Here is a 24,167-nt window from a genome sequence, read left to right as displayed (position 1 = left end):
CGTTGTCCCATTTTTGTGCAGACTCTACAGTTGGTAAATACATTCATGCATTCAGTCAATATTATTATTAGTGGATAACCATGTGGCAGAAATTATTCCTGTACACAAAAGCAACATTGGAACAAAAATTATCTTGGATGGAACTGAATAGCTACACAAAAAAACCTAATATGTAAATATGTGAGGTTCATTTTAGGTATTTTTTTTGGAAAGTTGTATCTAACGATCAACCATCAAAGGCCAGCTTCAATGCATTTTTTTCAACATCAGTGTGAGTGTGTATGCATGTGTGTGTCTGTCCGTGTGTGGTCAGGAAAGATAAAACAACATCAGAACAACATAAGATGCCAGTCTATACTGTAGTAGGACTTCACTGTGGCTGCAAACATCAAAATGCACAAGAATATGTTATGTGATTTTAAAAAACAGTATCAAATCTATAATGATCAGTATACAATAGTTGTAAAATGTGGTTATTTCCATTGAGGAAAATATAAGGGGAAATAGTACATTATTTATGAAAACACACAGGACCACATTTTTGTCGTGAATGATTTAGTTTCCATCAATGGTTCTCATATTTTTATGTCAGGTAAGTCCATATTTCATGCTTGGATGAGGTCCTTTCGCCATGCAATATGCTGCCAATGCTCATGCCTCTTAGCGATAACACAATATCAGGGAAATGTATTCGCACAACACTAAAGCATCTTTAGTTTTCCTCGTCTTGATGTGCCATAATGTCATTTTTCTGTAAGAATGTCACGATAGGATTTGTGAAAGGATCATCTTGAAATTTTAAATTAAAGCAGCCATAACAGCAGTTAACAAACACTACTAAAAGCAGACTATATTACACCACAGAAGAGTTTCTTCTCCATCACCACGCAACCAGAACAAAGGATATGCATGTTGTGAAATCATGCAAATTAATGCAAATCACTAGCAGCAAGGAATAGCGAGGGGGGAGTAGTTTGCACATGCACAGAGGGATACCACTGACTTTGTTCTGAACGTGTGCAGAGTAAACCTAAACCTATTGAGAAGCCATTTTTACAAATATTTTTCGAAAGTGCACCCAAATATATGTTTCTATCAATTAGGCTATTCTACGATGCGGGAAATGTAAATATTGCATGGTGTGATACACATTTGGATGATGCAATACGTTGACTGTGCCACCTCAAAACAAATGCAGAGCAGACAACTGATGCAAATAAAAGACAGATTTTTACTATCCAGCTTCCAAATAAAAACCTGCCTGTATATTTTTTACTGGACCTCTGTTTCTCAGCACGAATATTAAAGAAAAAACAGCATGTCATCCAGTTTTCTGTAAAAGCCAAGACACATGTGTGTGTCTAAATGTCACTTCACATTTGTTAGAAATAATACACATCCACCTTGTCAGTCATACAATAGTGTAAGGCAAGTTTTATTACAAATGTTCATTCTATAATCTAGAATTTGACAATTTCCATATATATAGATATATATCTATCTATATACATAAATATGATAATACAATACAATACAATTTAATATACAAATATATATGATAATTACAATTTGCAGTGATAGAATGGCTCTGTGTCAGAGCCACACAATAAACAATAGTTTGTGTTTACTGCGAATAGGGAACAATATCAGCTGCTTTTTTACAACAACACACTTGAAGACAGACCTAAGCAGACACAATATGGTAGGTCAATAAGGGAGGGGTGTGTGCACAGTTAGACGTTGGCAATTGTGCATAATGATAACATTCCTGCATGTCTAATGAGACGGACGCAAGCCAGTCTGTGCTCCTGCTGCTGTTTCGTGTACACGAGGTGTAAACTGTAGAACTACATAATAATACATTAATTGAGGCCTGCTCCATCCGTCAGTGTTTAGTATTTTTGCAGAGGCTACTGAAAGGCCCAGGGTGTGATCGTTAATCTTACCAGACTTATGCATGACCACGCTGTGCTGTATTTTGTAGTCTGCTCGCATTAAAATAGTACACACACCTTGACATGTAAGACAAGAACAGCAGTTGTTATTGCCTCCCTATATGCTAAGGTAACATCCATTTAAAGCACACTCACTAATACATTTTTTGTAGGGCTTAAATTGCAAAATGCAAGCAACACACAGTGAATTTCCATCTTGCATTTGCTTTTCCAACTTGCGCCTTAATAGAAAGGCACCAAGACGAATGGGAGGGGAAGTAAATATGAAAATGGGGCGCATGCGGGAGTCATAAAAGATGGAAACAAAGGGGGACAGACAGCATACACCAAGAGGGACAGGCAAAAGATGAAGCTCATTTTCTGTAGGCACCCAGTAGCGTCTGCATTGCAGATCGCTGAAATCCCTCTCGAATGCATCCTGGGCTTAAAGGGGGTGGGGTGGGCAAGGATGAACAAGGGACGGGTTCATGCTGTCTCTGCTTTGGTACACTTTGTTTTTTTTTCTCTCCTCCCCCACCGAAATATATTTTCTGTCTGCATCAAATGTCAAGTTAATTTCCTGGGTGCTATGAGGGATGTGTCCTCCCCTTCGGTATGTGTGGCAGGGTGCTCAGTGTGCCACTGCGTGTGTGCGTGTGTGTGTGCATGTGTATGGGGGACAGGGGCATGGCAGAGGGAGCGATGAGGAGTACAGTACCTATAAATTGGCTCTCTGTGTAGGGCTTGAAAAGTGTGTAGAACGTGCACATGCATTGATATATTCATGTGTCAGTGTGTGTGTGTGTGTGTAAGAATATGATCAAATTATTAATAGATGCTTTTGTCAGTTTTCCTGCTCCCGTCTGCCTGTCCTTATTGTGCATTCATATGTTCAGTTCTTTAAAAAGTTCGTCTGAATTGAATCCTAAAGCACACACGCGCGCGCACACACACACACACACACACACACACACACACGCACACACAAATGAATGCTTTGTAATTCAATACCGCTGCAAAAAAAATAACAGAAAGTGTCCAGAGTATTTTTGAACAATACAGTGTAGAGAGTTTTACTGCAGCCTTTCCATTGACTGTGCTGCACTTCTTGGTCTCCAACAACAACATCTAAAGCTTACAACCAATAGACATCTAGCATATCAGGTGAAACATTGATGAGGACCGTTTAATCTTGTTGCTTGGCAGCATATTCCTTTGAGTGTCTCTACAACTCTACAACCAATTGAGGATGGGCTTAAATGTAGTTGTATTTTTTAATGCATTTCATATGCATTTTATGCACCCTCCACAGATCTTGGTATGTACAACCTGTCCTGTCTATACAAAGTTGGAACAAAGATTTGTATAGTTTTACTGTTGTAGTTTTACATTAAAAAAACACTTGAAAATACATTTAAATGACTAATGAAAGGGATAAATTAATGTCACTTATGCTTTGAAGACCTGATTTCTGGCAAAGATGGCTGTGTGGCAGTGAGGTCGGCTCAGACATCACCTTTATGTTTTGCTATGGGTTCTTATTCGTGTTTCTCACCTCCTTTATTAAATGCTAGAACTTGCAACTTTCTTTTGCTCCATTACGAATTATTTAGCATTTGTGATCAAAGGAAAAATAGAGACCTATGTGCATAACTGTCTTAGTTAGCAAAGAACTACACAGTCAGCCACTGATGACATCATAGTACATGAGAATAGATGCATAGATAGATAAATGCTTGCGCATATGTGCATATATGCATAGAGCATATAGCTATTGAAGGAAGACAAGTCGTGTTAGTTAAAGCAATTGATGGAGATGGAAGAGAGTGGAACAGATGAATCTTATTGGCTGCCCCCGTGGCTCATTGTAGCACTCGTGGAAAGGACGCAGCTGTAATGAAAGAAAGCTTGCAGGCTGCATCGATGCTTGGGTAAACAGTGATTGTTTCAGTGCTAGGTTCCCAAACACGGCCAACAATGTTACCATTGTCCCGCCAGCTCTCATTAGGAGGCGCATCAGAGAAGCGCTGAGGGGAGGTGGGTGAAAAAGGGGCGTCAAAGAGTGTGTGTATAGCTGGCAGGAGCAGTGGGTGTAATGGGAAACATTGAAGAGGAAAACAGAAAAAATGTGCTCCAGATTATCAGTTTTATTGTGTCTTATTTGAATGTCTTCCTCTCATGTCCACATCTATCTCGCTCCTTCCTTCTACCTGTGCTCCCCGCTATACTCGTCCTTTGTTCCTCATGTCTTATGCATTGGGGATGGTGAGGGATGCTTTGCCTGTCGTGCCACCGTTGCATCACCTTCTCCCACCTAGTACAGAAGAGAGGGGCCGAGAGAACGTGTGAGGGAGGAAGAAAGAGGGAGGGGGTGCTAGTGAGCAAGTGAGTGAAGGGGAGAGAAAGAGGGGGGCATGCAAGACACAAGACAAAAGGAAAAGATTTGACTGCTTCCTGGCTTAATGAACACTGGCAAGGAATGCTCACAATAGAATACATTATCCTCTCATTAGTAGAGGCAATCAATTAGCAAAAAAAGACCATTGCTACTTTTTTTTGCGTGCATTGGATAAACCTCATTCACAGTTAAATTGTGTAACCCAAAGAACTAGCATCTTTCCCACACACAATGCCAGTGGCAACAACAATAGCATAACAAAATCTTCAGTAATATTGGTCAAGATCCGTTATGAATGAATTTACACTAGCCTGCTACAACATTGGGAACAATATGCACACATGGTAGAAATTGTTGGTACTCATACGCCAAAGAAGGAAAGAAGAATGCCTGAAATAATTGGAAACTGACAAAAGTGATAACACAGAAAAAATGTACTAAATATTAACAAATAGAAATCTGATATTGCTTTTTCTTCAAGAAAACAACAAACTGGCCTGGACGAAAATGATGGTATCCTTAACTGAATATTTAGTTGCACAACTTTTTGAAACAATTAACGCATTCAAGCACAGAGACTCCTACACCCATCGACAGGTATTTTGGCCCACTCCTCATGAGCAAACACCTACAGCTCTCTCAGGTTTGATGGATGCCTTTTCACAGATGTTCAGTTGGATTTAAAGGCCTCATAGAAGGCCACTTCAGAATACCCAATTCTTGAGTGTTTTTACTGTGTTGGGTCATTTTCCTGTTGGACGACTCATGACCTCAGACCAGGTTTTCTAAGACCCTGCAAAACATTTTGCTCCAGAATGCCTTGATAGTCTTGAAATTTCATTTTCAGATCAAACACAGCCTAACACACACTGTAACATAATAATCCTTTGTTGTGATTGTACTTTTGTCTAGAACTGCACTGCGTCAAGAGGTGTTCACTAATATTTTGGTTACTTTATTTTGCTACTCAAGAAAAACTTAATATTGTAAACATCCCACAGTATACGAGGCAGAATATCGTAAACATCCCACCGTATACAAGGCAGTGCATCTCGACTAGGATGACTAGTGCGTGTCTATTCTCCATCACCCTGATTGGTCATCCTCGCTGGGAAAGTGTCCTCTGACAACTAAAGTTGGACTAATGCTGACAATTGCATACCAAATTGTCGCACTGGTCCCATCAGCAATTCACACGTCATTTTGGGGAAATGTCTTTATCCTTTTCCGTCTTTGTTGTCTTCTTTTTAGTGTGTCATCCAGAAAAATAGCAGCAGATAATGGCAGCAATCTATAGTGTGAAAGAGGCAAGGAGTGCCCGAATGCAGGCACAAATCGACGGCTAGGCTGTGTACAAGTGTTGGTGACGAGTGGAACACAATGTTTGTGCTGCTCTCACCATAGCTGTAATTCAAGGTAAAGGTTGGAAATTGAGGAAACAAAAGGAAATGAAGGAAAGACAAGTTGTCTTTCCAGTCCAAGCTATTGATGGAGTGATTTTTCTGTCTCTTGTATGTGCTCTTTTGTCGGGACAGTTCGAATTTTTATGCATGTGTGCTTCAGTCATACATGCTTCATAATTGATATGACTTATGACACAATTATGATATTTGTATCTTTTGGCATTATACAATCAGTTCAGATTGAATCGGTTCAGTATCTGAACAATGAGTTCAGATACCTGTTGATTTGATGATCTTAGCAATCTTGTTCTCAATGATTTGTCCTGTGAATGTGGATTTCCTTTGCCACATCTGTTTTCATAAAAACAACATTTTATGAACAATAAACAGAATAATCATATCTGACCCAGCATCAAATTCAGCTATGTTGCTATTGCTACAGATTAAAGCTCTACTGGTATTGACCTTGTCACTTCATGTGCACAGATGAATGTGTGTTTCCAATTTAGTCTTTGAATCCCACTACGCACTATGCTACTTATAGATATACAGTGACAAACACATGTAGGAAATGCTGTGCATATAGTAAAAGGATCCTAGATTCATGGACAACATGCAATGAAGAGCCACTTTACTATAATGCAAGATGAATTGAAGACACGTCCCTGTATACATGCTATGCCCAACTAAGGGAACTGTAAAGGGTATTTTATCTTTGAGTGCATGTGTAGGAGTGTTTTGGTGCTTTTCAAGCAACAGGCTCTGTGTTGTATTTTGACCTTTGAAAAGATGTGGATAAACTACATTTTCCACACATTCCATGTGTAGAGTATGTATTACCGGTTGTCATAGTGCTGATTGCATGTGTTCAGAATTGATGCTTATGGTTGCAAGTACAAAATACTATTGTATTCTGCACAAGGGTGAACTTTTCATTTGAATCCATCTGCACAAAGTGTTGCATCTCTTCATCGGAAGACCGTCTATATGATGAAAACTCAATTCAAGACATCATTGCTTCAAAAATTGAGTTTGCAACAATTGGTTGTTGATGATAAAACAAAGAAAGGTGGTGATTTAAAATACTCATTTAAAAACATTAAAAACATTATCTACATACATCAAAATACAACAACCATTACAATAAAATACAATGCAAACAAACAACCCAGATTAGGCACAGCAAGTGAATACTGGGGCTGGAGTTGGTCATCGGTTTGAGCACAGACCTAAAACCGTGCTTTTTAATGCACAACACTAGACACACACAAAATAAAAAGCACGTCTAAAAACCTGAGGTAGGGCTTAACAAGAAGAAACTGATGTTTGGGTTGGTCACCTGTCCAGACACAGTCTCAAGTTCTTGTTTTTTAATGCACAAGATTAGACAATCCAGAAAATGATATGTAAATATTACAAAAAAGTGGGCTAATAAATTGACAATAAAAGCACAAATACTGCAGATTTCAGAAAACAACAGATGGAATGATACAGCACTCTACAAGAAGCAATGAAGTCTGTAAAATTAAATAATTTAAAAAAAATCCAAAAATTGTTAACTATAATGATGGAAATGGTAATATTAATGACGATTATAATGATGGTCATAATGATAAAGATGATAACAATAATGATAATAATGATAATAACAATAATAATATTACAATGATAATAACAAGGGAAAACAAGACAGTGGCATGAACATGATTATATCTTGCAAAAAGGGGTAGGCATTTATAAGCTTTTGCTTCAGCCTACTCCTTTACTCCTTTTGGGCTTGTGATCAGAAAGCTGAATACAAATGTAAATAATGGAAAGTTATATTTTGATTGATGTAAGAAATGTACTGTAATGTTTCATATATTTGCCCCCCCCTAAAAAAGGTTGGGAAAGTATAGATAAGCATATGAATATCTGTATTTGAATGTCCACATTAGGTATTTTTTCACACTAAAGTGATCTCCAATCCAAGAGCTCTCTATGAATATTGCCTTAACAAAAGAATGGCCATGATGGCAATGTCACAATGGTATTAATCTTACCTGGATGACATGATATTGTAATGCATTGTTGAGAGATGTCACTTCTTTTCCAGTCTTCCGCTAGGTCTTCTTCTGTATTCTCACACAGTTAGTTCCATATATGGTGTATGTTGTCATGCTGATTACATTAGTTTGTGATCCCAGTGACATTGGCTCTAACTGACTTTACCTAACCTAAATTTTAATGCACCAAATCCTCTTTAGCAGTGTGCCTCCAATGTACTGTATATTTGTGTGTACGTGTGTGTGTGTGAGCGCTTTGGGACTACAGTATACTTATTGGTATTGTGACAGTGTTTTAATGCTACATCAAGAACATCCAGTTAGCAATAATCAATTCATTACAAATGTAACTGCAAATGATAATCATGGACAATTTCCAAGTGTTTATGATTAGGGATAGGTACCACGACTTTTTTGTGTTTGACTAAAGAAAAAAAATAGACATTAATGAGCATATTCATTGCTGTTTTTTTAACATTATGATATTATGATGGGGCAATTTGTTTTTTAATATTTTGAACCCTTTTAGTAAAACGTCTTTAGACCACAAACTAGAAGACAACAGCACCTCTACTGGTTGCAGCTCAGCACTGCACTACACTTTGCCTTAATTTAGTTAAGATGCAATAAATCAAAAATAATTTTCATAACATTGACCGAAATCAGAATAGTCAAGCAATTATTATGACAACCGTATGTCAATTCAACATGATGGAAAGGTGTTCAAAAGACTCTACTTTCGATAAAAAAGGAGATAAAGCAATGTACATATTGCACAAAATATCAACATCTCTTACATTTTTAGGACACTGTTTTCACCGAACAGTTGGAACATATTTACCTACAGACATTCTGACCATCCATGCAGCCCTGGGAAAGAAGCACATTGAGGTTCAAGGTCATTTCAAGTATTCAGCCGCCTGAGGCTCTCCATTGTCAAGGCACCACATCTTTTGCTCTCAAATGCACCCACAGGCTGTTGCAGGCACAACACATTGTAGGTAGGTGGGCAGTGAACGCACCACATCCTGTCTTCAACAGTATATTGTCTGCCAGTTGAGACTTGACTCGATGATACGCAAACAACTGCAGCTGTTTGTGCACATTGGGAACTATTTCACTTGGTTGTTTATGGACATATTGGGATTTAGCCATAATGCAGCTTGTTTTGTTACAATTGTGCATTTGTTATTCTGTCTAGATTGCCCTCCACTGTTAACCTTTTAACGTGACATCACTATTGTTGATGGCGCATGAAGGCATATTTTGCTTTCTACTTAGTGAAGAGTGAAATTTGTGAGCATTTCATGTGTGAACCACAGTTAAAGGTGAGGTGTAGAGGGGGGAAGGCTAAAAGGAGAGTAACAGCAGCGGGTGTGATTAGCTCCTTTGTTGGAGGTCTGTTGAGCTTCATTGGCTGCAGAGAATAGGTTCCTAATGAAGCCAGCCAAGCTTGGACCAAACTTTGTACTGAAGACAAACTAAGTTATGGTGGTCTGACGGAGCGCTGGGGGCGAGACCACTGATATTCAACGCCTGGACATATGGTCACCCTCAATCAGGGCCTCCCCAAGCGGCTTTCTCATGTCTTGGCTTATTTCTGAGTCTCTCTTTCTCAGAATAGTAATATTTATTGTTCGGATTGCTCAGTTTTGGTGTGTTTGCTTGTAAAGAAAAACAGTTATGTTGAAAACAGAGTTAGTGTTAGTGACAGCAAGTAGAGGTTGTTTGATGCTTACTGGATGCGACACGAGAGAGAGGGCTGCAGGCTTTGTCTTTCCAGCTGACCTCAATACTGAATCCTTTCTGACACATCCTACAAGAGGTAGAGTAACTGAGTAAATCACACTAACTTAGCTGTGTCAAAGAGTCCATTTATATCTTCACAAAGCAATAAATAACATTGGCAAAAATATTAAATTGTGAATTGTGTGCAGTTTTGTCCATGGGGCAAGCCTGATTGCTGTTTGAGGCTAATTGTTTGGGTCAGGGTGGGAGCGTGGGGGACGGGTGGCTTTCGTGTCTCACCAGCGAGGCTCTCGGTAACTGAGCCGGCAAGGGGGAGAAAGGGCCCACTCCAGGGCCACACAGCAGGCTTGAGCAACACTTACTTCTACTGGCCAAACTGTCAGCCAGAACAACTTCATTGTGCCCAAAATTGGAGTTGAAAGCAAGGCAGAGACTTGGGAGGACAGGGGTGGTTGGAGGGGAGTTGTGGGTAGGAGTGGGTAGGATGCAGAGACAGAAGAGTGGTTGGGGGGGTGTGGTGCTGTGGGAAACGGGGGGACGAGAAAAGAGAGAATCCTGGAGAAGGTGTGAGTTTATTTCATGAGATTTCCCATTTCCCATGAGTGGAAAAAGCATGAAGATTTGTACGTTTGTGTACAGATTTGTGATTTTTAGTTTGTACATTTGTACAAATTAAATATATCAAGTACAGGCATGACACACAAAGTTTGAAAATGACACAACCCCCATTTGATATGGAATAATTTCCTTAATATTGTGTTGTAAAAAGCCAATTTGCTTATGTAATTTGGTAACCACTTAAAGACTATGGGAAAATATGGCTGCCAGATTGTGACCAGTTGAGAACCTCTAGTCTGTCATCCGGTAACATATAGGGATCATTATTGGAGCAAAAAGTGTTATGTAAGTTTGGAGGTACTATATCCCACTAGCAAGCCTCTAAGCCCAACACTAAGCAGTTCACTATTTCTCATCCTCATGTCTCATGCCCCAGTTTAAATGAGGCTTTCCACCCTTAGCAACCGCATGGAAAAGTGAGAAGAAGTTTACTTAGTCACACTCAGTTTAGGGAGATGAGGAAAGTTTGCATCTCTCTGTACAAGATTGGGTGAAGGTGTGTGTGTGTGTCTTCAGTCTTTTCCTGCCAGCTGCTTGTGTGCACATTTGAGTGAAATGCAGAAGTCTGCACACACACAGACACACGCACACACACACATGTTTGATCCAGAGAAAGCCCTGCAGCTCCCAGAGACCTAACAAAAGGCCTCCTCTATCCATTGTATGAGATGTGTGTTTCCCAGGAGAACTCAGCCACAGCCAGAGAAGAGCTCGAGATCGCTTTCCCCTAACGTAGATGTTTTTTTCCCTCTATGGTCCAGCACAACACTCTCAAAAGAACTGGCCTTGGTATTTTGACGTACAAGACGCTGAGTTTGGGGGGAGAGACGGTGAGAGGAAGAAAAGGAGAGAGTGAACATCTTGACAGATGAACAGACACAGCAGACAGACAGCGAGCAGGCATTCCCAGTGCACTCTTATAAAAAAGAATATTCAGGGTGTTCTCTGCCATTTTAGTTGCTCCTTGTCTTTGCACCATTGTCAGCTTTCTTGTCGACTTTGTTCATGAATGTAGATCCACCCAGTGGGTGGGTAGGCAGATTTCCTCCTTATGTTGACAAGCTCACCCACCAACTGCATGCTAATTCCTCTGCTGAACTACTGAACTACTCCAACACACATTTCCAGAGTTGCTCATCATTGCTTCATTGGAACAGAGTCTTTGTAGATATTAGCAGATATTGGACTCTATTTTCGTAGACCGGGCACAGGCGTTCCCTGCGCCGCGCCAACGGGGTGTGGCCAGTGCCCTTTGCAAGCGCAGGGCCCACTGGACTGCGCATCAGAGGCCACAATACATGTCACCATGTAGACCACCTCTGTTCCTGACAGTCACATTGAACACAGCAGCAGGCTAATCCAGGCATAGTGGTCGTGATCCAACTGCAATCACGCTCTGTCGTCTGTTGCCAAATACCTTTGATGATATATTTGCGGGATATGTACTCCATCTTTTTAGATCACGTTAAGAATGAAGATTGGGACCAACTCCACGCTAGGGCAAGGGGGGAGCAACACCCCTCCTAAATGGTTGTTAAAATGTGGCTGTAGGATATTTTATTTTGTGCCAGACATTTAGAGAATCCTGCCGGTGAGGTTTTGGTGTCGCGTGTGCACTGTCCGCCTGTCAGCCAATTACCACAGCACAGGGTGCGCTTCGCCTGCACCAGGAATAGACCAGGTCAGACCTGGCAATCTTTCAGGGTGCCTTTGGCTCGCTGTTTTGTCATGAAATTTTTACAGCGCCAAACTGAAAATGCGGAGCCCAGTCTACCAAATTACCGAACTGGACGAAATTACGGCTGCGTGGCGTTTGCCACGCTACCCCACCCTGCACCACCTTACACTGCGCCACAAAATTAGAGCCCGCAATCTGTTTTTGGATTGGTGCTACACCAGCTCAGTGGTGACTTGCCTTATGGGCAGGATTCAGCCTTGATAATCTAGCAGGTGCAGTTTTCTTTCAGTCTAATATGTATTTCATGTTTAATATAGACTGGATGATTGAGTTGGGATATTAGCCCTGTTTTGAGGAGTAATTTAATTTGTCTCTTTGGCTTCCCATTCCTGCTGTCCCAGGCCATGGTCCTATCAGCCATTAATGAGCCATTCATTTACTTGATGGCCAGCTATTATTGAACATTATGAACTAGAAATTTGTTATTCAAGTTGAGCTTAATGCCTGGGAGCTTCACCAAGAACTCAGAGAGGCCACAGAAGCCAACAGCTGAAAACAAACATGGTCGGATGATACCATCTAATCTCTCCAACACCATTATCGTCTAAAATATCACCATACACTCCTCCATACCCACACTCCCTCACCCTCCGAACCAGACTTTCTCCCTTCTGCTACACACCGTTTGAGGTGAAAGCTTGTCTGTTGAGGCTGAGAGTGAATGTAAGCCATTGTCGTAGTGTAACTGGACTCTACAGCCGGTTGTTTGATACTGTTTTGGGTCTGAAAAGGCTTTTTTTAACGACCACATCAGCTCAGATGCCCAGACTACCAACTCTATTTGTGCTAACTGATTCTTTTTTCATCCATTTCCATCCTCAGTTTGTCTGTCCAAATCTTTTATGCAGATTCACTTCAGAGTCAGAAGACTTAATTCCTTGAAAGAGGAGTGTGCATGTTGTCATTCTTTCAGTCACAGTCCCTTTTCCTAGCCTCCTTCTTTGTGTGGAAATCTCTTGCAGGATTCTTAGACAAAGCAGTTCTATTTCTCATTCACACCTCAGCTAACCCTAGCAAAACAAGGCAAAACATTCTTACTGGAGAGTTATGAACTGTAGATTGCAGCCGTTATAACTCTAGCTGCTATCTACCATCATATATTGTACTACATACTATACTACAGTGGCTTGGAGTGCATTTTGTACCTGGGTCGTCAGCGGGGACTTGAGTGACCCAATCCACTTCTTGATGCCACCACAATCACCACATCAAAATTATCCCAGTAAGATTGGTGAGCAAACCCTATCCTAGGCTGACCTATCCACTGTGGGAAGTTTCACCATTGTTTCCACATGTTCACCATATTTTCGCCATTTTTGGTCAATGGCTCTCATTGTTGTTTGCTGCAGTCCCAAAGCTTTAGAAATGCCTTTATGGCAGTGCTTCTCAATTATTTTCTGTCATGTCCCCCCTGAGAGATAGAAATTTGTTTTGTGCCCCCCCCAGATTTGAAATACTAGAGAAACTGATGATATTATTCATTTATCTGCATTGTACAGACTGAGCTTAGCATACAAGTGTATTCAAGAGTCAAATTGTATTGCATGTTGAGTACTATAAATTTGTACATGTTGGTAGGTCTGCATTGAAATGAAAGCCCCACCCGACATTTTTTTGTTTCATCTGTTGTTTGCCCCTTGGTTACATGGTTAAGCCATTTAGCCATTAGCTCATTTAGTCCACACTTCATGACATAGTCACCTGAAATGATTTTCACTTCAAATTTGTATGGTAGTGTTTAGGCCAACAGAGATTTTTGTCACATTATCAACTACATATTGTTATATTCTTTCAACAAAAAGTCATTTATCAAGTGGATGTGAAAATTCCCACACTCACCTAAAAACAACACTCTGAGACCAACAACAATTGTCTCTCTCTAGAAATCTCCCATATATGAATCAGGTACTGTCAGTGACGATTATATTGGTACACTATCAGAACAATTCTTCGACAATTTTATTCAGTTTGGAGTATTTTGCTTTTCTTTTCAGTGTGGCCGTTGTACTTCATTCCACCTGCAAAATATTATAAAAAGAACATCACTGTTTTATTGTGAAAGCAAAATTTTGATACAGCACTTGTAGATGAATTACATTATACAGACGTGACAACTGAAGTGTTTAATGCCACTGTTTTGTTCCCATTCTTTGAATACTTACTCGCACTTCTATGGCTCTTCTGTCATCCTAGTGTATATTCAGTGATTAGTGTGGACAATCCTATGCAAATATCCACATACCATTGTGACTTTATTTGTCAGCTTTTTCAAAAAAGGTAAAGATAAGGACATGGCTGTGGGACGATGTTTTGGAGGGAGATTTCTGAGCACACATATACACCCATCTGTGATCCCGACCCATTTCAGCAGTGAGAAACTGTACCGCCATTTTCATAAGAATAATTGACACTTCAAGTTAGCCTTGCAATGAAAGAGGATTACTTTCCCCTCCCAGCATATGTGCAGCCAGTGAGCACTGCCATACTGGAGAATATGAAAGGGAGGGCAAAGATGAGGTAAGGAGGGCACATGTCATAAAAGCTTTACCCTTTTATTCGTCTGTCGTAGAATAGAGCATTATAAATGTCCATTTTGAGTACAGTATAACTATACACTTCAAGTGATTTTTGCTTGGAAATTAAACTTACTGCCTGGTCAGACAAATTATGTTTCTTGATGATGTTTTCTTGTATGTACACTTCCTTTAGTGCCATTGAATACAAGCCAGAACTTGTGTGTGACTGTGTGCGCTCAGAGTGGAGGTTTCCCCACATTAAACCATTAAAGCAAGTGTGATGTTGAATTATTGATAATGGCTAATGAAAAGGATCAGTTCAGGATGAACTATGGGCTTAACCAAAGCCCTGAGGCTAACACATACACCCCTGAGCATGCACACGCCCATACACAGCTTAGTTTCCCTGTTCATCATCTAACTTGGCTTGTCTCGGAAAAGAATCTGCCGCTTCTCTCCTCACTCTGGCCCCCTCACCATTGTTCCAACAAACTGCACCACAACAGTTTCGAATCCCTTCCCTAAAATGTTGTACTTTCACACCGACCAGCAGAGCAGAGAGCAGTTGTGATGCTAAGCCGCGTTTCAGGGAAAAAGGAGATTCAGTTATTTTTGCGGGGGAAGGGGTAGAGAATGCAATGAAGAAGGGGGGTAGGAGAATTGGCGCCAGCTCCTCTGAGGCGCTCAGCAGCATCCCCCCACTCAGAGATGGCGGATGTGTCTGGGGGTATCCATGACAACACGGCTGCATACCGGGGACATACTACCACAGTTACGTCTTCAAGTAGAGTTGGGTTTTGTGTGTGTTTTTGCTTTCATATACTCATGTGTGGTTGTGCTTATGTGTTAGGGCCCACGAGCATTAATATTCATTGAGTGTGCCTGGGAAGCTGCAGGAGCCAAAATCAGTTTGTTGCACAAGGCCGACATACAGTACATGAGCTTCTTTGGCTCATTCACGTAACTTTACTTAACTGTATGAACTTCTGCTTTTACAATGTGCTCTTACTTTATAGCCAACCAGCATTATGTTTTGAACTGTCACACTCCCTTGCACAGTCACACATTGTGTTGTAATAGTCCCTTCTGGGACTGGATTCTCCAATAATAGTAATCCTCTGATGAGTTCCTATGTGAGACCGAAAGAGAGAGAGAGGGGACAGGGCTTTATGTGTCATAGGTTATATACGTTTTTTTTTTCCTGTCCCTAAATGCACTCTCCCACATTCATACACACTCAGATGCAGATCCTATGGGAGTATATTTTTAACCAAGACAGCCTTGTGCATTTGCTGAGAGGTTAAAGGGCCGAATGGTGAATCAAGTAAATAATTCACAATAGTTGAAACTCTTTCGATGTAACCTCAGCATGAATGGGGGGAGGGAAACCAAAGAGACTTACTTACCTTTTAACACCCTTTATAAGTTACATTTCATCCAACTTGGTGTTGTGATATAACTGTGCAAAGTGCAAGGAAACAATCAGACAATTATTTATGCAAGGTTCTATAATCAGTCTGCATGTAGGTGCATTTGCTCATGTTTTTTTTAAGATGATGTCTTCTCTGTATGTTTTTAGGCTTAATGAAGATCTCAGAGAGAGTGACCCGGAAACAAATGCCCTAACCTAATGATGGCAGTCTTCAGGCTAAGGATATTCAGCAGATTGTAAAGGTGACTTTCTCCTTTCAAGCATTACTGTTTCTGCCCTCTTTTTATGTGGGCTATATTTCACAAACTCCCGCTGCTATGGATCACCAGCCTCTGCATGCCTTTTACCAGACAATTTTCCATGAAGGTGTCGGTAAGACATTTTGAGTGACATTGCATGTGTCAAATGGCTGATTGAAGGAGACACATAGAGAAATGCTGTGCTAATGAAATCATCTGACCCACATCCTTTAGTGCTATCCATTTCTACAAAGACACAGAAAGGTCATTAATACAGGTAAACCATGACTGGTCCCTGAAGTGAAAGTGTTTTTTTTCCACAACCAAAAGGAGCATCCATTATTTACTATAGGGGGTTACTAGACACTTAGCAGATAATGCATTGCTTCAAGCATACAAAACATGGTGCCTCCTCTGTGCTGCCAAGACCATTGTTGTATTTTATTGTTTTTTGGAACATGTAAGTTCCCATCTATACTGACAGATGAAAAAGAAGATGTCTCCCTGAGGTTGGGAGGCACTGACAAAGGAGAAAGTGACTGGCATGGTGAAGAGATATGTTGTCTTCATGTGTGTCAGTTATATTTTGGGGCATGTCAGCAATTTCGTACGTTGTGTACTTTTAATTGTGAATAGCTGCCAGTTTATAAAAGTGGACATCGAAAATTAACACATCCCTGTTAAATAACTTTAAAAAACAAGGTACAAATTTAGTCCAATCAGTATTTCTCTTCAGTACCTCCACTTTAAGAAATACCCACAGCATGCCACACCATACTGATGGCATGTGTGTAAATATGTAAAACAATTAGGGTTTTTTTTTTTCGCAATTCCAAAAAGTACTCTACAGTGGAGCCTTGGTTTCTGTAATGTATCTCTGTTAAACAGTACCCCTTTGTGCCAATGCGATTGTAACAGATCCGACCAATGTGCTACAACTTCAAATCGTGTTTCTCGCCTTACAGTTCTGGTACTTGCAAATTTTTTAAAAGACGTATTTAATTTTAAAACAAGCACAGATTCATCCAAACTCAGAAATACGTACCGTTTTTGAACTCGTCACCGCACTGTGCTCATTAGAGGAGGGAAAGAGACAGATACTGTACGAGTTATTCTATGAACGCGTAACCACCCACACATACATATAAAAGATAGCAGCAAGATGAAAGGAATCCTTGGCCGGAATCGATCTATTGTGTCCCAACTCTAAAAGAAACGCTATTCATTCTTCACAGAGACAAAGTCACCAATGTGCAGATGCTTTCTTTGGGTACTCGAGTTCTTGCTAACTTGTTAGTTAGGCACACTGTTTGACTGTACGATAACCAAGACTTATTATCCTCGCTATCTCAGCTGTCGATGGGCGAGAGGCAGGGTACACCCTGGATGCTAACCACTTGTCCACCGTGTGGCCTCTACGCAATTCCTTTGTCCACCTATAAATAAAATCGAATCATATGAAAACTGGGGTGTATGAAAACCAAGGTTCCACTGTATTTGGGTGCAAAAACATCACATCATACCTAAAGTGGTTGCATGCTTTGGGCTTCTTCTCCCAAGACTTTAGTCAAAGTGGAGATAATTAAGGATAATTATTGATTGACTCTAAAGTAGAATGCTTGAATGCTGAAGTTGAAGATGAATACAGTCATGCCTCACTGCATCGCAGTTTGAACATTGTTCCTTCACTCTGTTGTGGTTTTTCAAAAACTAATTGGTCACTGTTTCGTGGTTGGCTCTGATCTACACATTATTACTGAAAAAATATTAAAAGACATATATCATATGTCAAAATCATAAATCATATATAGTATTCTGGTCACTAGGAGTCAATAATGTTATGTTGATGAGACATTACCTTGTGAAATACCTTAATTTACATTACATGAGTTAGCCAGTGGACAAGTGGTTAGCGCGCAGGCCACACGGCTAGGTTCGCTTCCCCCCTTTGTGTGGAGTTTCTTCCAACATGCATGCTAAGTTAATTGGTCACTCCAAATTGTCTATAGGTGTGAATGTGAGTGTGAATTGTTGTTTGTCTATATGTGCCCTGTGATTGGCTGGCGACCAGTCCAGGGTGTACCCCGCCTCTCGCCCAAAGACAGCTGGGGTAGGCTCCAGCATGCCCGCGACCGTCGTGAGGATAAGCGGTATAGAAAATGGATGGAGTTAGCCATGAACATGATATAGTGAAAAAAAAGTTTTCCTCACATTCGGTGTGGACGTGGTATGTTTTTAGCTTCTTACTTTGTCTTTCTTCCCCACTCAGTTTCAAACATTTTCTTAAGTTTGAAATGAATTAGGATGCAAACTATTTCGCTCAGTGGCTTGCTTTACTTAAAGCAGCGGCTGTCTCTTTTGTCCACTGTACAGCCTGTGCGTAGTTGAGTTGCACAGTAGCCAGCATTAGTGAAGCAGTGTATTATTTTACAGATTTGTATGCCATATGCATGTCAGACTGGCTGCCCTGTATATCAATCAAGTAACAAACATAGTGAGGATGGATGATAGACTCACATCAAACTTTTAATACCATGCCATTGGCCCACTTTGCATTTGAGATACTACTACAACAAGGAACTTTCCGAAAGATCACTGTGAAAGATCTGATCACTGTGTTTGTTTATTTGATCTGGACGCTCATAATCAACGACACGTATAGAGGCTTTAAAGTGAAGTGTCAGCATAGAACGGGCTGCTGCTCTGACTGAGATCAGCTGCTTGCATGCAGGCAGAAAGACAGGCAGGCAGGCTCGGCAAGCAGCATGCGCCCTTGAGGTGCACTAAGCAGGCAGGCTCTGGCGCTCGACTTGTCTGAATTCACTTCCCTTCATCTTTTGGAGATGGGCTGACTTTGGCTGTCGATAGCTGAGGGACCGCCTGCCAACCCTGAACTGTTCTTCACTGTCAGCTAAGCATCAGAGAAATGTGTTGAAGAAGAAAAGCCTGGGCAAAACACTTTTGTTCAGGCTGAATTCTTGAAAAAATGAGGGCAGTCAATGACTTACAGTGTGTTTTTTAGGGACACACTTCCAATATTTCAAGTCTAGAAGCAGACAAACCAGGTTTAACATCCAATAATGCATTTTTTATGCTGATTATCCTTACTAGGGTCGCAGGTTTAAACATACTTATTTTCTTACCAGGCGCAGCGCACCTGCCCTGCGCTGTGATTGCTTATTGCATTGAAATGAATGTGAACTCTGACCTGTGGAAGGGTGCGCTGCGCCTGCGCCAACAATAGACAGTTTGGAGCTGGTGATCTTTCAGGGCCCGTTTGGCGCACTGTTTTGTCGCGCAATTTTCATCGCGCCATGCTGAAAATGTCCACACCTCCCCTGGTGTACTGCCACGCATATCTCGGGGCAGTCCTGTCTACCAAATTGGCTGCGTACTGTGGTGCGCTGGACGAAATTACCACTGCGTGGGGTGCGCCACGCTGCGCCACCTTGCGCTGTGCCACAAAATTACAACCCATTAAGTGAAATTTTAGGAAATGCTGTAATCAGGGGAGCCTAGTTGATGTTAGTCTTGCGTCTGTTTAACACAGACAAGGGCACCACACATTGGAGATAAATCTGTTTTTTCCTCCATAGTACTCAGCTGTTCACGCCACACAGTCATACTGGGTCTCATGACACATGTATCTTGTCAGCAAACTCTATAGTTAGAGGAAAATGCAATACAATAACACCATAGAAGGGAAAAACTAACCTGTCTCATGACAGTCTAATCCCAGCTCACGTTCCCCATTTTTGGGGGAAGTGAGCATCAGGTGTGGTGGAAGCAATGGAGGGTTTACTGTCCAGTGTAGACTGGGAGTAAAAGGCACTATCTCAAATCATTAGGGAACATTTATGTGGATTAAAAAAACAGCAACTTTTGGAGCTTCATAATGAAACTGGAACAACAACACGAAAAGGAAAATGGAGAGTATATGCTGTATTGACTGTAAAATACAATTACCCCTTTGGAGAGCCTTTTTTGAACAAATGTGCTTTAATAAAATGAATGAAAGACAAGAAAAATCTTAAAATTCATCTTAAAAATATTAACATTTTAAAATTATCATAACTCCTCCTCCTCTTTTGTGTGTGTGTGTGTGTGTGTCTCTTTCGTGTCACTGGTGGGTGTGAGTGACACGAAGAAAAGCTGACTCGTTTTGGGGGTAAATAATTTGGCTTCACCTGAATATAAGACGTCCTGTCTTTTTCTTCTAGTAAAAAAAAGTATATTATATTTGGGTCAGTGTGTTAAGTGTTCATTGTTGGCATAGTCAAGTATACACCACAACCAAAATGATAACTTTTTCTGTGTGCTTAAAATTAATCTCAACTGAAATGTACTACACAGCTAACCCGTCCACGATTGTGTTAATGTAGCCTGAGTCTCCAGGCTTCCTTTTGAAGAGAATAATAGGCAGTTGTTACCCTGAGACACTCCCAGGCCATGTGTCCACAGCTAAAAAAAAAATGTCACCGGCTGTCTTTTCAGGTTCTAACGATAGCATGTAAGACAATACATGTGAGAAGTGCAGGAGTAAGAAAAGGAGAAAAGTGCAGTGTGATATGTGTGTGTGTGGGGTGGGGGGTGCAAATGTCAGCCACTATTGTTGAAGTCTTTGTTGGCCTCAAGTACACAGAGAACTCGCAGCTCATGAACTCCTTTCATTACTCTGGGATGTGATGTAACTCTACAAGTGCTTCCCCTCCAGTTTCAACACAGACAAAATCACACACACGGGTCATGTGTGTTGCCGTCACAGTTAAGGTTCTTACAGCTCTTACCAATGATGAAGGATGAGGCGTCTCGAGTCGGATTGTGTAAAGTTTAGCTGAGAAATTCTACAAATATTAGTTAATTAATGTGGAACCTTGGCTAGCATCATTTCGTATAAGAAATAATCTTCATCAAAGATGTGATTGTGTATAAAGACACAGCGTGATCAACATGAACACTGCCTTCCTGTTTTGAAAAATATCTTAAAAGTCAATACAATTACCTGTTTAATTATAATAATATATTATGTAGCAGTCAAAGACATTCTTGTTAGGTTAGATGGTGACTAAATTGACCTTAGGTGTGAATGGTTATATTGGTGTCCTAAAAACTTGTAACCACTCCAGGGTAGACCATGACTCTTGCCCAGAGTCAGCTGGGATAGGCTCCAGTTCACCTGTGAGCCTGAATAGAAGTGATAGAACATGAATGAAAGAATGACTTCAACTGAATTATGTCAAATTTCTTCTAATTTTGTATTTTTTCCACTAATTTCATAGGTATTTCCCTGCTGCTCAGCACCAAAGAGAGTGGATCCTTCCAAGACCTGCCAAATCAGCTTCTTATAGTGATTGCACAAGATATTGCAAGCTTGTAGCTGATGAGAATCCATGTATTTCTGTTTTTATTTCCCTTGTAAATGCATCTGGTTGTGGCTTTTGACAGCTAAATAAAACCTTTTTAAGACTAGAGTTGTTTTGTGTAAGTTATTTCCTTGTTTGGTCGCTGGTAAAGAACAATGAGCTTGACATAATTGGGTCCTGTTTGCTGATGGCAGGAGCTGCCAGCTGATAAAAGCTGGCAGCTTGATCAAAGCATCCACATCAAAATGATGTTCCCGACACAGTTTGAGCTGTATCCGGAAAAAAAGAAAGAAATCCTGCTTGTGCACAATAAATCCCTCGCCTTGTAAATCAAATGTATCTGTATGTGCAATATGAGAAACACCATCTGAATATTTTCCTCCGGTGTTGCCAATCGGATGCATATATATTTCATTGGGTTTGTTTCATGTTTTTGGATGGGGGAAAGAAAAGTATGACACAATTCAATCTAAGACCATCAAAAGTAGATTTGAGAAATGGTTCCTTGTGAGAAAGATGTATAATTTCTCCTGATATTCTCTCCATTCATCTTTATGTGCCTCTTCATTTCCCCTCTCCGTTTCCCAGCCATATTACTCTCCCCGTAGCTCTCTACTTAACATTCACTCCCGCTATTCTTCTCTTTAGCACCATCTTTATTTCCTTTAGCGACATTACTCCACCCTTCTTTTCAACAACTTTTGCCTCCCACCCCTCTCTCTCGCTTGTCTTCCTCTCACATGTCACATCAGACGCTCTTGTCTTCCGCTTGCCCTGTCATCACATTTTTCATACAGCACCATCCCTTAATTGGGCCTGTATCATCACATTGTCTGGAACATGTGATGAAAGATGGCCTCCACCTATAGCCCCCCCCTGTATATGCAAACACACATACACAAGTACAGTATGTAGCCATGATCACACAAACAAGCACGTCGCTGGCCAGGCTAAAGTCGCTGCCGAATGCTGTACGCATTTTTTACACCACATGTTTGCAGCAAGTTGTCAGTGGCATGACAGGTGAGATGGTGTGGTGCTCCCAGAGTGTCCAATGATGTTTGGCGGTTTTTGTGATGAGACAAAGGATGCCCTCGAGCCAGCAGTCACATTTGCAGGTAACAGGAAAAAGAAGCAGAATAATCCACAGAAGGTGTCCCCAGGGTGTCGAAATATCTCAGACAAGCATCAATGGTGTATCTAAAACAACAAAAACATGACTTTCTTCTTTGGAGAAAAGCTGTACAGTATCGTGAGAACAGGGCAGCCAGAAGCCAATCAGCTGAACATAGGCATCAAAACTATGAATGTACAGTAATATGGATGTGGCAGGGTGCAAGGCATTATTGGGAGTGCACATTAGGTGCTTTAGGCACACCTTGCAATGCAACCTACCTTGGTGTTCACAGCAGCGTCAGTGAGTGACATGACCAGGAGCACCCCCAGGACAGACCTGACCCCAAGATGACAGCCACCCAGGCCCATGACCCACGGGAACAAGAACATACCCCACCGGGGTGGGCACAGGAGTGCCCCCAGGAAGCACTGCAGCACAGGCCACTCATAATGCACATTTCCAATCATACCTCACCAACCGTCAACAGTTTGTGCACATAAATAGCTGCTCCTCCTCCATAGCCCCTTTACCTCAAGGTGTTCCCCAAGGTTCGGTGCTTGGTCCTCTTCTCTTCATCCTCTACATCCTTCCACTTGGCAATATCATCCGTCGACATGGCCTCAATTTCCACAGCTACGCTGATGATATTCAACTATACATTTCTACCACCTCCATCAACTCCAACATCTACTCCACCCTCACCAACTGCTTAGCTGATATCAAAACTTGGATGGAACAAAATTTTCTCAAACTTAATAGTGACAAAACAGATATTATCATCATCGGTCCCAAAAACACCACGGCGCCCACCCATAATTTCCATCTTCAATTTGACAGCGCCACCCTCACTCCATCCCCGCTCATCCGCAACCTTGGTATCCTCCTAGACCCCACCCTTTCATTTGAACCCCACATCAAACAGTTAACCCGGACTGCATTCTTTCATCTTAAGAACATAGCCCGACTCCGTCCATCACTTACATTCTCTGCCGCTGAATCCCTAATCCATGCATTCATCACCTCCAGAATCGACTACTGCAACAGCATTCTCTACGGTACACCATCCAAAACCCTCAACAAACTACAATATATTCAGAACTCCGCTGCCCGCCTCCTCACCTCCACCCGCTCCCGTGAACACATTACCCCTGTCCTCCAAAACCTCCACTGGCTTCCCGTCCCCCAACGCATTCACTTCAAAATTCTTCTCATCACCTACAAAGCCCTCCACGATCTGACCCCCCCATATCTCACAGACCTCCTCCATCCACATAATCCCCTTCGCTCCTCAGACTCCAACCTCCTGGCACTCCCCTGTAAGACCAAGCTCCGAACCTGGGGAGACAGAGCCTTCTCCATCGCTGCCCCCACTCTCTGGAACTCTTTGCCCCATTCACTCCGTGCTTGCCCTGACCTTCCCACCTTCAAAAAACAACTCAAAACCCACCTCTTTAAATCTGTTTTTAATGTCTAACCTTCTATATCTGACTGCTGTGCCCCGCCCCCGCTTTTTTTTAACTGTGTACTAACCAATGAATGTTGTATTTTGGTGTGTCTTTTATTCTGTTTACTTGCTCTATTCAACTTCATTCTTTTGTAAAGTGTCTTTGAGTAT

General features: G+C 41.3%; 1 long non-coding RNA gene across 3 annotated transcripts in view; it reads left to right on the top strand.

The window, feature by feature from the left end:
- The window catches only part of LOC131128837 (uncharacterized), a 36,595-nt gene extending 15,054 nt beyond the window's left edge, over nucleotides 1-21,541 (top strand). For all 3 annotated transcript variants that reach the window (XR_009129721.1, XR_009129722.1, XR_009129720.1), the window contains 2 exons: nucleotides 15,981-16,075; nucleotides 21,352-21,541. This is a non-coding gene — a long non-coding RNA (uncharacterized LOC131128837). The remainder of the gene's footprint in view (nucleotides 1-15,980; nucleotides 16,076-21,351) is intronic.
- Nucleotides 21,542-24,167: the final 2,626 nt, after the last annotated feature.

Source organism: Doryrhamphus excisus, chromosome 4, assembly GCF_030265055.1.
Source record: "Doryrhamphus excisus isolate RoL2022-K1 chromosome 4, RoL_Dexc_1.0, whole genome shotgun sequence".
In the NCBI taxonomy this organism is placed as follows: Eukaryota; Metazoa; Chordata; class Actinopteri; order Syngnathiformes; family Syngnathidae; genus Doryrhamphus; species Doryrhamphus excisus.
Note: the sequence above shows the minus strand (reverse complement) of the source record. Positions and strands in the feature narration are given on the sequence as shown.